Source organism: Carcharodon carcharias, chromosome 20 (genome assembly GCF_017639515.1).
Source record: "Carcharodon carcharias isolate sCarCar2 chromosome 20, sCarCar2.pri, whole genome shotgun sequence".
NCBI classification, from domain to species: Eukaryota; Metazoa; Chordata; class Chondrichthyes; order Lamniformes; family Lamnidae; genus Carcharodon; species Carcharodon carcharias.
Genome location: NC_054486.1, coordinates 28,401,999 through 28,415,450, shown reverse-complemented (window position 1 = coordinate 28,415,450; position 13,452 = coordinate 28,401,999). Strand labels below are relative to the sequence as shown.

General features: G+C 44.8%; 1 protein-coding gene across 16 annotated transcripts in view; it reads left to right on the top strand.

Moving 5' to 3' along the window:
• rad51b (RAD51 paralog B) overlaps positions 1 to 13,452 on the top strand; it is a 687,200-nt gene that overhangs the window by 88,695 nt on the left and 585,053 nt on the right. The gene's annotated exons all lie outside the window — the stretch shown is intronic.

Genomic DNA, 13,452 nt, shown 5'->3' with positions numbered 1-13,452 from the left:
TTGAGACATAAGAGACTGCAGAGCTTGGAGATGCTGTCAAAAAAAGCATTGGCGAATTTCTGCAGTGCATCTTGTAAATGGTGCGGACTGCAGCCACGTTGCCCCAGTGGTGGAGGGAGTGAATGTTTAAGATGGTTGATGGGGTGCTGATCAAGCTGGTTGCTTTTTCCTGGATGATGTTGAGCTTCTTGAATATTGTTGGAACTACATTCATCCAGGCAAGTGGAGAGTATTCTATCTCACCTGATCTGTGCCTTTGGGGAATCAAGAGGTGAGTCACTTGCTGCAGAATTCTCAGCCTCTGACTTGCTCCTGTAGTTTATGATTCATCCAGTTTAGTTTCTGGTCAGTGGGATGTTGATGGTTGGGGAATTTGATGCTGTTGAATGCCAAGAGAGATGGTCAGATACTTGTTAAAGACGGTCAGGACCTGTCACTTGTGTGGTGCCAACGTTACTTATCACTCCAAGCCTGAATGATGGACCGCAGGTTATTTTTGAAGCAGCTGTAGTTGCTTGGACTGGGGATACTATCCTGAAGAACTACTGCAATGATGTCCTGATTGGCCTCCAAAAATCACAAGCATCTTCCTTTGTGCTGGGTATGACTCCAGCCAATGGAGAGTTCTCCCTCAATTCCCATTGGCTTCAATTTTGCTAAGGCTCCTTGATGCCACGTTTGGTGAAATGCTGTCACGGTATAAAGGGCACCTCACCTCTGGAATTCAGCACTTCACTCCACGTGTGCACAAGGCCGTAATCAGGTCAAGAGCCAAGCTGCCCTGGTGGAACCCAAACCGAGGATTGGCGACCAGGTTATTGGTGATCAAGTGGTGCTTAATAGCACTGTTGATGACTCCCTGCACTTTAATGATTCAATGCAGTCTGATCAGGCAATAATTGGTCAGATAGAATTGTCATGCTTTTTGTGAAAAGGATAAAGTTGGGCAGTTTTTCCACATTGTCAAGTCGATGACCATGTCGTATGCGTGCTGGAATAACTTGCCTAGGGGCATGGTTAGTTTAGGAACACAGGTCTTCAGCATTACAATCAGAATATTGTCAGGACCCAGAGCCTTTGCTGTTTCTAGTGTGCTCAGCCATTTCTGGATACCATGTGGAGTGAATCACATTGGCTTCTGTGATGGGAGGGACCTCCAAGAGGAGGCTGTAATGGATCATCCACTTGGCACATGTGACTGTGTGATGGTGGTTATAACTTCATCTCCATGAGACTGTGCAGTTGATTAATTCTTCTCCTAGCCTTCCTTATCTAACTTATCAGCCTAACCTATTCTCTTCTCCCTCATGCTTGTCTAAGTGCGTCTATACTTTTCACCTCAATTACTCCCTGTGCTAGTATCTGTTATACTATAATATGCATTTTGTAATGAATAAGCTTTGTCTATTGGTGCTCTTGGGCACAAGTTTCTACAGGCAGACTTTTGTTTGAACTGTAGTCTGGGTTGCTATTTACCTGAGCTTGTTTAGCAACTTTGGCTAGATATTTTCAAATTAACTGTACTACTTATACTCAATGGGTTAAAAACAAATGCAGACTATAGGAGTGGCCCTAAGACTCGTATAGATGTTTTGCCAGGCTATACTGATACCTAAAATCAGCTTTAGGTATGTAAGAAAGGTTTTCATTTGAATTGCTACATCTGGAAAATGTATCTTAAACCTTTGCCAAAAGTGGCCATTAAGTTCTACTTTGATATAGGAGAATAGAGCAGATGAGTGAGTGGCTGAAGAGATGCTGTACAAAGAATCAGGAGAGATAGCACAAGGATAATAAATAATGTGTTCGAGGGGCTCAGACTAACAGGGATTGCAAAAAAGTCTATAGTTAGGTTTACTGTCCTTGTATGTGAAAACACAATGTGGTTAGTGAGGCGCAGGTGCAGATAGCTATCTGGGAAAATGATCCCTTGACGATAACAGACCTGGCTTAAAAAAATTGCAGGACTGGGTCCCAAATATTCCTGGATTCAGAGTGTTCAGGAAAGATAGTGGAGGAAATAGAGGAGGAGGGATGACAGTTTTGACTATGGAGAATATTGCAGTGCTGGAGAAAGAGGATATTATGGAGAGATCAAGGGCAGAATCTATTTAGACCACCATGTAGTGAGAAAGATTTATAGAGGAACAAGTTTGCAAGGAAATTTTAGAGGGGTGCTTATAGTTATAATGAGGGGATATAATTACTCTAATATAGATTGGGGTAGTAACAGTGCAAAAGGATAGAGGGGAAAGAGTTCCTGAATTTTTTACATCAATATGTTTCTGGTAAAACAGGAAAGAAGGCATTGGTTCTCGGGAACGAGGTTGGTCAAATGGATCAAGTGCAAGGGAACATTTAGGGGACAGTGATCATAGTATAATAAGGTTTAATTTAGCAAGGAAAATTACAAGGAGCAACCCAGAGTATTAATAATTGATTGCGGGAGAGCCAATTTCAATATGTTACAAACAGATCTGGCCTAGGTAAATTGGAATCAAAGATTAGCAGGCAAAACTGTGACGAAACAATGGGCTGCCTTTAAAGAGGGGATAGCTTGGAAACAATTTCCCTCATGAGGGGAAGGTAGGACAGACAAAGCCAGAGCTCCCTAGATGATGAAAGAGATAGAAAATATGAAGCAGAAAAAATATGCTTATGATGTCAGGTGGATTATGGAAGGCTGAGTATAGACGGTTCCGAGGGAATTGATAAAGCAAATAAGAGAAGCAAAGAGAGAATATGAAAAGAGGCTGGCAGCTAACATAAAAGAGAATCCAAAGGTTGTTTATTGGCATATACACAGTAAAAGTTGTGGTAAGAGGAGGAATGTGGCCGATTTGGGACCAAGAAGTAGATTTGCGCAAGGAGGCAAGAGGCATGATTGAGACATTAAATGAGAACTTTGCCAGCACCATCTGGCTTGGTAAAGATAGATGCTAAGTCATAGTGAGAGAGGAAGCATTTGAGACACTGGATGGGCTAAAATTGATGAAGAAGAAGGATCAGAAAGGCTGATTTACTTAAAATCGATCACCAGGACTGGGTCAGATGCATCCGAGCATACTGAGGGAAGGGTGGAAATTGCAGTGGCACTGACTGTAATCTTCCAACATCCTTAGATACAGGGGTGTCGCCAGCTGGACTGGAGGATTGCAAATGTTACATTTTGTTCAAAAAAGAGCGTAAAGATAAGCCCAGCAACTGCAGGTCTGTCAGTTTAAACTTGGTGTAGGAAAGCTTTCAGAAGCAATAATCGGGGCAAAATTAACGGTCACTTGGGCAAATGTGGGTTTATTAAAGAAAGCCAACACAGATTTGTTAAAGGCAAATTACGTTTAATTAATTTGATTGATGAGCTAACAGAGAGGGTTGATGAGGGTAATGTGGTTGATGTGATGTACGTAGACTTGCTCCAACAACTCATCGACACCAACACCCATCTAGGACCCTCCACCCCTGCCTGTCCCTCTGTCCCCACCCCATCTTCCAATCCCAGCCCCGGCCGTGTATTCACTATACCCCCTGACCTTCCCCTCTCCGATGCTGAACGTTCAGTGCTCAGCAAAGGACTTAGTTTCATACCCTTATGCCCTCATCTCAATGAATTTCGGGCTTGGCACGATGCTGAACACTTCTTCCGTCTTCGTCTCCGTGCTCACTTCTTTGGGCAGGAGTCCTCTCCCCGTTCAACGGATCCTTTTACCCACCTCCAATATTCTCCCTCCACCTGGAGCCCTCCCTCTGGATTCTTACCTTCGCTTGATCTTTTCATTGAGAACTGTCGGCGCGACATTAGTCGTCTCAATTTTTCTGCTCCTCTCACCCATTCTAATCTGTCTCTCTCTGAACTTACTGCATTCCGTTCTCTCAGGTCCAACCTCAACACTGTCATCAAACCCACTGACAAGGTGGTGCTGTTGTTGTCTGGTGCACTGACCTCTACCTGGCGGAGGCTGAGCGTCAACTCGCAGACACTTCCTCCTACCTCTCCCTGGACCATGACCCCACCACTGAACATCAAGCCATTGTTTCCAGGACTGTCACTGACCTCATCTCCTCTGGGGATCTTCCTCCCACAGCTTCCAACCTGATAGTCGCCCAACCTTGGATGGCCCGCTTCTACATCCTACCCAAAATCCGCAAACAGAACTGTCCCGGTAGACTGATCGTGTCAGCTTGCTCCTGCCCCACGGAACTCATTTCTCGTTATCTTGACTCCCTTCTCTCTCCCCTTGTCCAGTCCCTTCCCACCTACATCCGTGATTCCTCTGACACCTTACGTCACATCAACAATTTCCAGTTCCCTGGCCCTAACCGCTTCCTCTTCACCATGGACGTCCAATCCCTCTACACCTCCATCCCCCACCAAGATGATCTGAGGGCCCTTAGCTTCTTCCTCGAACAGAGACCGGAACAATCCCCATCCACCACTACTCTCCTCTGTGTGGCTGAACTTGTTCTCACACTGAACAATTTCTCCTTCAACTCCTCTCACTTCCTCCAAATAAAAGGTGTGGCTATGGGTACCCGCATGGGCCCCAGCTATGCCTGTCTCTTTATGGGGTATGTGGAACATTCCTTGTTCCAGTCCTACTCCGGCCCCCTTCCACAACTCTTTCTCCGGTACATCGATGATTACTTCGGTTCTGCTTCATGCTCTTGTCGAGACTTGGAAAAATTTATTAATTTTGCTTCCAGTCTCTACCTCTCCATCATTTTCACATGGTCCATCTCTGATATTTCCCTTCCCTTCCTTGACCTCTCTGTCTCAATCTCTGGTGATATACTATCCACCAATATCCATTACAAGCCCACCGACTCCCACAGCTACCTCGACTACAGCTCCTCACACCCCGCTTCCTGTAAGGACTCCATTCCATTCTGTCAGTTCCTTCGCCTTCGTCGCATCTGTTCTGATGATGCTACCTTCAAAAACAGATCCTCTGACATGTCCTCCTTCTTCCTTAACTGAGGTTTTCCACCCACGGTTGTTGACAGGGCCCTCAACCGTGTCCGGCCCATCTCCTGCGCATCCGCCCTCATGCCTTCTCCTCCCTCCCAGAAACATGATAGGGTCTCCCTTATCCTCACTTATCACCCCACCAGCCTCTGCATTCAAAGGATCATCCTCCGCCATTTCCGCCAACTCCAGCATGATGCCACCACCAAACACATCTTCCCTTCACCCCCCCCAGCGGCATTCCGTAGGGATCGTTCCCTCCAGGACACCCTGGTCCACTCCTCCATCACCCCCTACTCCTCAACCCCTACCTTTGGCACTTCCCCATGCCCACGCAAAAGATGCAACACCTGCCCCTTCACTTCCTCTCTCCTCACCGTCCAAGGGCCCAAACACTCCTTTCAAGTGAAGCAGCATTTCACTTGCATTTCCCCCAACTTAGTCTACTGCATTCGTTGCTCCCAATGCGGTCTCCTCTACATTAGAGAGACCAAACGTAAACTTGGCGACGCTTTGCAGAACACCTGCGATCTGTCCGCAAGAATGACCCAAACCTCCCTGTCGCTTGCCATTTTAACACTCCATCCTGCTCTCTTGCCCACATGTCTGTCAATGGCTTGCTGCATTGTTCCAGTGAAGCCCAACCCAAACTGGAGGAACAGCACCTCATCTTCTGACTAGGCACTTTACAGCCTTCCGGACTGAATATTGAATTCAACAACTTTAGATCTTGAACTCCCTCCTCCATCCCCACCCCCTTTCTGTTTCTTCCCCCTTCCTTTTGTTTTTTTCAATAATTTATATAGATTTTTCTTTTCCCACCTATTTCCATTATTTTTAAATTTTTTATGCCCTGCTAGTCTTTCCACCCCACCCCCATTAGAGCTATACCTTGAGTGCCCTACCATCCATTCTAAATTAGCACATTCGTTTAGATAATATCACCACCTTCAACACCTCTGTGTTCTTTTGTTCTGTGACATCTTTTGATGATCTGCTCCCATCACTGCTTGCTTGTCCCTACAACCACCGCCCCCCCTACCTTAAACCAGCTTATATTTCACCCCTCTCCTAATATTCACTCAGTTCTGTTGAAGGTTCAAGAGGACTCGAAACGTCAACTCTTTTCTTCTCCGCCGATGCTGCCAGACCTGCTGAGTTTTTCCAGGTAACTCTGTTTTTGTTTTAGACTTTCATAAGGTGTTTGATAAAGTGCCACATAACAGACTTGTCACCAAAATTAAACCCCAAAATTCCCAGAAGGGAATTGGATAATTATCTGAAAGGAAAAGATTTGCAGGGCTACTGGGAAATGGTGGGAAAGTGGTACTAGCTGACTTGCTTTTGAAGAGAGCCGGCATGGACATGATGGACTAAATGGCCTCCTTATGTGCTGTAACCAAACTATTCTATGTGTTAGATTCTAGCTTCCCTGCCGGCAGGTTTGAAGGTGGAGGGGATCGTAAGATCCAGCAGACGGCCTTCCTGCTGCCTATCTGCCCACCATTAATGCCCACTTAAGGACAGCATCCAAGCCACGCCGGTATTTTACCCACAGTGGGGTGATGCCCATGCCCCGCTAGAAACCCAGCAGCTTTAGCTGTGCGGATTGGTGTCGGGTAAATGGTACGTGTACCTCTCCAAAACATCTTTGTGGCCCCCTGAGCCCATCGGAGGCATTGTGCTCCTCCCCGGATCATATTTCCCCTTTTATCCCTCCCCCCTGACCTCTAGAACCAGGCCCCCCACCTCATCATCCTCTTCACCAGGACCTGTAAACCTGGTCCCGGTGATACCCTGTAGCTACATCTGAGTCCGGGTCTACTTTGCAGGGACTGCCTGTAGTCTCAGCAGTGGTCACCACTCCTACCTGGCGCTGCTAGAACTACAGAGCCGCCGGCCATCCGAATGGTCGGCAGCTCTCTAAGGTGGGACTTCTTTCCGAGATGGGGCAGAGTCTTCCTTAAAACAATTAATGCTGCTCCCAGCGGTAAATTGATGGGAGGCTGCTGTCAGGCTCATGGGTGGGCTCGCTACTGATCTTTAAGTCAGGGTGCGGTGGGGGGGTGTTTGGGAGAAAGGCCAGGTACTATGGTGCCCAATAAAATACAAACCGATGATTCTGTTACTTTGGCAGATCCTGTTTGCTATATGATTGCTGAAGCAATAACGTGGCAGAAGTTGAGCATTCTTTGCATAGAGTTGACTGTAGTGATCTTGTGGGTTTGAGTGGAATTTAAGCTGCTCGTCACAGGTTAGTGAAAGCGAAGGGAGATATATTGAGTTCAGACCCAAGGTCCCGGGAAGAGAAGAGAACTTAATTTACTTCCACTTGGCTGGATTCAAATTCCAGGAGTTCTGTGACTGAACTCATTCTCCTGAAAAAATGTACCTGTGTCTGATACAAACGAACGCAGGAAAAACTGATCCAATAAAAATGCTGACATGAAATGTTGGAAATATGGTATTTTGTGGATGTGAAAGTGGGCTCTGACATTTATAGGAGCATATTTCTAATGGCAAGAGTTTAAAAGCTCGAATCCTCAAAGTTGTATTTGCTCCAAATTGAATTTTCCTTGACAGCTTTGGCAAGCAAGTTGAAAAATGTTGCTGTGTGCCTGAAAGTAGAGAAGCTTGATAGAAGCCTATTTGTAATTAATGTTTGTTCAGTAAATGTACCAATATGTAGTATCGTGTTGAACACATGGTGAATTGTCAGAGTTTGGGACTGTTTCAAACTTTCCCCTGTTTCTGAGGTGGTTGCTTCAGAAACTCTTTTAAGTTAAATAGAGGGAATGTTTGTGCTACCATGAGAATTCCCTGCACTGCATTTATTGGGGTAGTCTGCCAAAACACCTAATGCAGTCAAACTCTTTGTAAAGGCTAAAGGAGGAAAAAGGAAAATACCAGTCCCTCTTTTGGAGAGGTACATGTTGATTTATTGATACACCTCCTCCATTAGTCAACTGGCCTGATTTATAACACTCTCTAAAGAGCCCTAGGTTGGAACCCAGATTATACGGGATTTATGAAGGTCTGTTCTCTCTCCCACTTGCTGGAAATGTTGAAATCTAACTCAAACTCAAAATCTACAAATGGTTAACTACTGTCTACAAACCTGGAGGGATTGGCAATAAGCCTTGAATTATGGATATGTCCCAGCGACTAAAACCATACCAGGCTTGATCATGTGGGTCTTGTTTTGCTTTGTTTGCCGAGAACACCAGCTGCAAGTTCTTTTTGACTTGACAGCTGCTGCATTTGTCTTAAACTTGATCCTTGTCTTTGGAAAGCATTATGGTAACCTCAGTATTCCATGGTATGGGCATCATTGCCATCTAATGATCTTGTAAGAATGATTCCTGTCCTCCTTAGCTATACTGCCTGGCTTGCAATTGATTTGCTTATGCTGTTGGGACTGTGGTGCTGATTTGGGTGCACAAATTTCTGTTGATTGGCACCTACACGAGCATTATCACTGAAGTATGAGATTATATATGTTGACTTAATTTCTTTGTTTCTTCTCTTTGGCTGCTCGCTTGTGGTCTCCTGGTTCTTGGACTTCCTTGCACAATAGTGCTGGTGTCAACGTAGTAGATCCCAGAATCAGGACATCCCTCCCTCAGTGGAAAAGGGCCCCAGGATGGCAGTGAACTGGGAAACCCAAAAACAGAAATGGAACTGAAGTCACATCCCACTTACAGGGCTGCATAATTAGGTTCAGTGCCAGGCAAGGGTGAAACAATAAACAGATTAGTAAGCTCTGTGTTTACTTTCTTGGATAAGGAGGAAGATGGTGAACCTTTGGTAAATGGCCATTTCTTAATGCTCACAAAATTTCTTGATGAACTGAATCTTGATTTGATGTGTAGCTGTACCTTTGATGAACTTTGAGTCTCTCTCTGTCTGAGCCCTGGTTGAATGTTTGTTACCTTCTGAATTTAACGGTGTTCTTCCTTCCAATGCTTTGCTCTCTTACAGGGCACAGTACAAAAATCTTACCCTTTGAAAGAGTTCAGGGGTTCACACAATAGGTAAAACCTGTGCCTATTGGGTCCTCTTCATTAGACTTAATTCAGGCTGAAGTACCTCTTGGTGCCATCAGTAGTTTCTTTAAATTTCTTGCTACAAGTTTGAGAACCAAGGTACTCAACTTATTCTCCAAATACCTGCTTTCCCTTTAAACAGTTGAAGCTAAAAGCGCAATAAGAGGTACTTTGGCCCATTCTGTCCATGCTGACTCTGTGCTTGAACAATCCAAAACTAATCCCATTATCCTGTAACAAAAACAGAAAATGCTGGAAAGACTCAGCAGGTCTAGTAGCATTTGTGGAGAGAGAAACAGAGCTAACGTTTTGAGTCCATATGACCCTTCTTCAGAGCTGAAGAGAAGTTGGAATGTGATGAAATTTATACTGTTAAAGGAGGGTGGGGCAGGTGGAGCTGGATAGAAGGCCAGCGATAGGTGGGGACAAAGGAGGGATTGACAAAGATGTCATGAACTAAAGGACAAAGGGAGTGTTAATGGTAATGGTTAGTGCTAAAAAAGGTGCTGATAGTGGCATGAAGGTAAGAAAGCAGAATGTAATAATAGCAGAACAAGGGTAGCATTGTGTGAAAGAACATCACGGAACAAGTAACAGATGGCCCTGTAGGGGATGGGATGGGGGTAGTGGTGGGACCGTGAAAAAAAGGATAGAAAATGGGATAGAAGGGGTGATTAAAAAAAGGGGATAAAACCACAGATAAATGAAGGAAAATAAAATAAAAATAGATAAAAAATAAAAATGAATGTAGAAAAAAGGGGATTTAAAAAAAAAGGGGGGTGAGGATGAAGGAGAGAGTTCATGGTCTGAAGTTGTTGAACTCGATGTTAAGTACAGAAGGCTGTAAAGTGACTAATAGGAAGATGTGGTGCTATTCCTCCAGTTTGTGTTGGGTTTCACTGGAACAGCAGGCCAAGGACAGACATGTGGGCATGAGAGCAAGATGGTGTGTTGAAATGGCAAGCAACTGGAAGGTTTGCGTCATGCTTGCCGACAGACCAGAGGTATTCTGCAATGCGGTCATTCAGTCTGTGTTTGGCCTCCCTGATGTAGAAGAAACCACATTTGGAGCAGCAGTAGACCAAATTGAAGGAAGTGCAAGTGAAGTGCTGCTTCACCTGAAAGGAGTGTTTGGGCCCTTGGATGCTGAGGAGGGAGCAGGTGTTGCACCTTCTGGGATTGCATGGGAAGGTGCCATGGGAAGGGGATGAGGTGTAGGGGTGATGGAGGAGTGGACCAGGGTGTCCTGGAGGGAACAGTTCCTATGGAATGCTGATGGGGTGTGAGTGGAAGATGTGTTTGGTGGTGACATCATGCTGGAGTTAGTGGAAATAACAGAGGGTGATCCTTTGAACGTGGAGGCTGGTGGGGTGAAAAGTGAGGACAAGGGGAATCCTAATATGGTTCTGGGAGGGAGGGTAAGGTGTGAGGGCAGAGGCGAAGGAGATGGGTCGGACACGGAAAATTTTTTTAAATCAATTTTGCTTCCAATTTCCACCTCTCTATCACCTTCAAATGGTCCATCCCCTTCCGTTCCTTGACCTCTCTGTCTCCATTTCTGGTGATAGACTGTCCACCAATATTCATTACAAGTCCACGGACTCCCACAGCTACCTCGACTCCCCGCTTCCTGTAAGAACTCCATCCCATTCTCTCAGTTCCTTTGCCTCCGTCGCATCTGTTCTGATGATGCCACTTTCCAAAATGGCACTTCTGACGTCTTCCTTCTTCCTTAACCGAGCTTTCCCCACCACTCTGGATGACAGGGCCCTCGTGGGTAAAGTTGCAGACATTCTTGGCTTCAGAATTCAGTTCCGCAGCCAGACATCCTTTGGAGGTTTCTAGTTCCAGATATGGGAAAATAGCTTTTGAAGAGCAAGTTCAGATAACTCTGTTTTTCAAAAAGCACCGACAAGTACTATTAGGTTGCAGATGGTGCTGAGGGATAATTCATCTTGAATGTGGTCCACTGTTGATCTCATAGGCAAGGTTCTTTTTAGGGTTCTAAAAGAATGTTAAATAACTTTGCCAAATATCTAGATAAGGGAACTGGGAGTGGTGGAGTTTGGAGGGGAAGAAGAGAACAGTAGTAGCCTGGTTCTGATGCTGTAATAAGATAGCAGTAATATCAGCTCAGAAGACATTAAAGATCAGCTGATGGGAGGAAGGATCTTCCATGTGTTGAATACACTTCTGAGTACCCATCTTGGATCTATGGTTGAAAGAGAGATGGAATTGCAACATTATCCCCTTCAATTTGAACAAGATCTTTTATAGTTCACTAAAATCATATTTTATTACCCAAGAATATATTTATCTTAACTTGGTATGCATTGTGGCACTCGCAAGCAGTAGGAGTGGCTTCTTTGTGTTAATTAAATTGTACTTTATGACTCAAAAACAATGGAACATTTCCAGCTCCTTAACTTCAGGAATATTATGCATTTTAAGGTTTATCGTTATGGTTCCCAAGGATTTACACTTGCATACAACATAAGATTTTTGCATGTAAAAATATTTGCAGTTTGGAGCCTTTTGGATAAGCAACAGTGTGGATTTCTCTGCCAGTCTGGCATCAGCCTTGATGTGATCAGGAAATGCCTATTACTGGAAGCCTGGCTTCCTTTGACAGCAATATCTTTAGGACTATCCTTGAATGGACTGGTTTGTTTGACATGTCTATTGATTACACAGGCACTAGTAGTCTTTTGGTATCTAGGTATCATTTCTGGTTGCAGTGTGTACTATTTACAAGATGCACTGCAGCAACTTGCCAAGGCTTCTCCAGCACTACTTCCCAACTCATCATCATCTACCACTTAGACAGATAAAGGCACCATGCTCATGCGAGGACCATCATCTCCAAGTTGCACGCCAACCTGATTTGGAATTATATCACCATTCCTTCATCATCTCTGGGATGAAATTGTGCAACTCCCTAGCCCTAACAGCCCAATGGGAGTATTCTCACTTCACATACTGCAACGGTTTAAGAAGGTAGCTCACCACCACCTTCTAAAGGGCAGTTAGGTATGGGTGATAATGCTGCCCTTGCCAACAATGCTCACATCCCATGAACGAATCAAAAAAGAAACATTGATCTGTAGAGAGCTGAGAGCGATGAGTTTGGTACTATGATTGCACTTCTGATCATAATGTTAATTTATTTCAGTGGGTGGGATAAGTGTGGCAAGAATGGTCAGGACTTGCGACGGCGACCCTCTCTCAGAACACCATACTGATTGATAGTCTGCACCAGTGTTCCCATTGAACTGTAGAGTAATCCAAAAGTTCCCATGCACAAGTTGGCCCCTTTTTAAATTACTGCAGAAAAAAATTAAAGGGACTGAGCACTGAAATAAATTGCCTGCTGTTACAATCCCAGTAGGAACTGTTAACGTTTAAAGAGAAATCCGAACACCTAGTTACTAACTGGAAAAACTAAGCCACAGAATTTTTCGTTGTGTGTGTGGGTGCAGGCCCGACTTGCTTGAGCATGAAATAGTGTGTGATGATGTCGGGCGAGCGTCCAGATGCCATCACGTACTCGCACAATATTTCAGTTGGCAGGTGCGCACCAAACTCGGGGTGCCTGCCGACAATTAAAAGGGCAATTAAGCCCATTAATGGCACAATTAACGGAGCTTGTTCGTTGCTTGTCCAACGTACTGGTTGGTGGGCGGGCGAATTTGCCAGGTGGTCTTGGCATTTTTGAGGAAACCTCATTCATGGGCAGGATGAGGTTTCTATTACGAAATTAAAAAAAAAACTGTATGAACGGAATTTTTATCATATATATGTTCAGGTGACTGATTCTGTTGCATGGGCATTTTTTTCCAGATTTTAAAATCCCTTTATTTATTGCTTTTAAATTCTTTACCCCCCTGAGGCAGCTCTCTGCCTTCAGGGAGCTTTCATTCTGCAATTGCCCACACTAAATTCAGCGCTCGCCCACCTCCTGCCTCCACCCTGGCAGTGCTAAGCCATTCAGCACTTGTTTTACACTGGCTGGCTGTTAATTGGCGCCAAAATCCAGGGGAGTGGAAGAGGGGAAAGAAGACCCTCTGGCCAAAGGGTAAACAGGAACCTGGAAAAGGTCCTGTTAATTAAGTTAGGAGTGAGGGACAGAGAGAAAGGTTCCAAGCTTCAGATTTAAAGAGACAAAAGCTGCAGAAAGATTTTAAGCAAGAACAGCTTGCAGGAGGCAAGAAAGTCCAAAGAGACAGCATAAAGCCTGTAACTCTTTGCTGTGGGCATGGGAAGCAGTGGTACTGTTGACGGCTGATTTGGTGAGAGAAGGTGCATGGAAGACAGCCCGAATGCATGTGATGACCCAGAGAAGAGGAACATCGGATGGAGATTATGAAACCCTGGAGGTGAACCTTTGTGGAAGGCGTTTGAGAGAAAGCGTCGGTTTGGGAGAAGATTCCAAGGTGAAGTCTT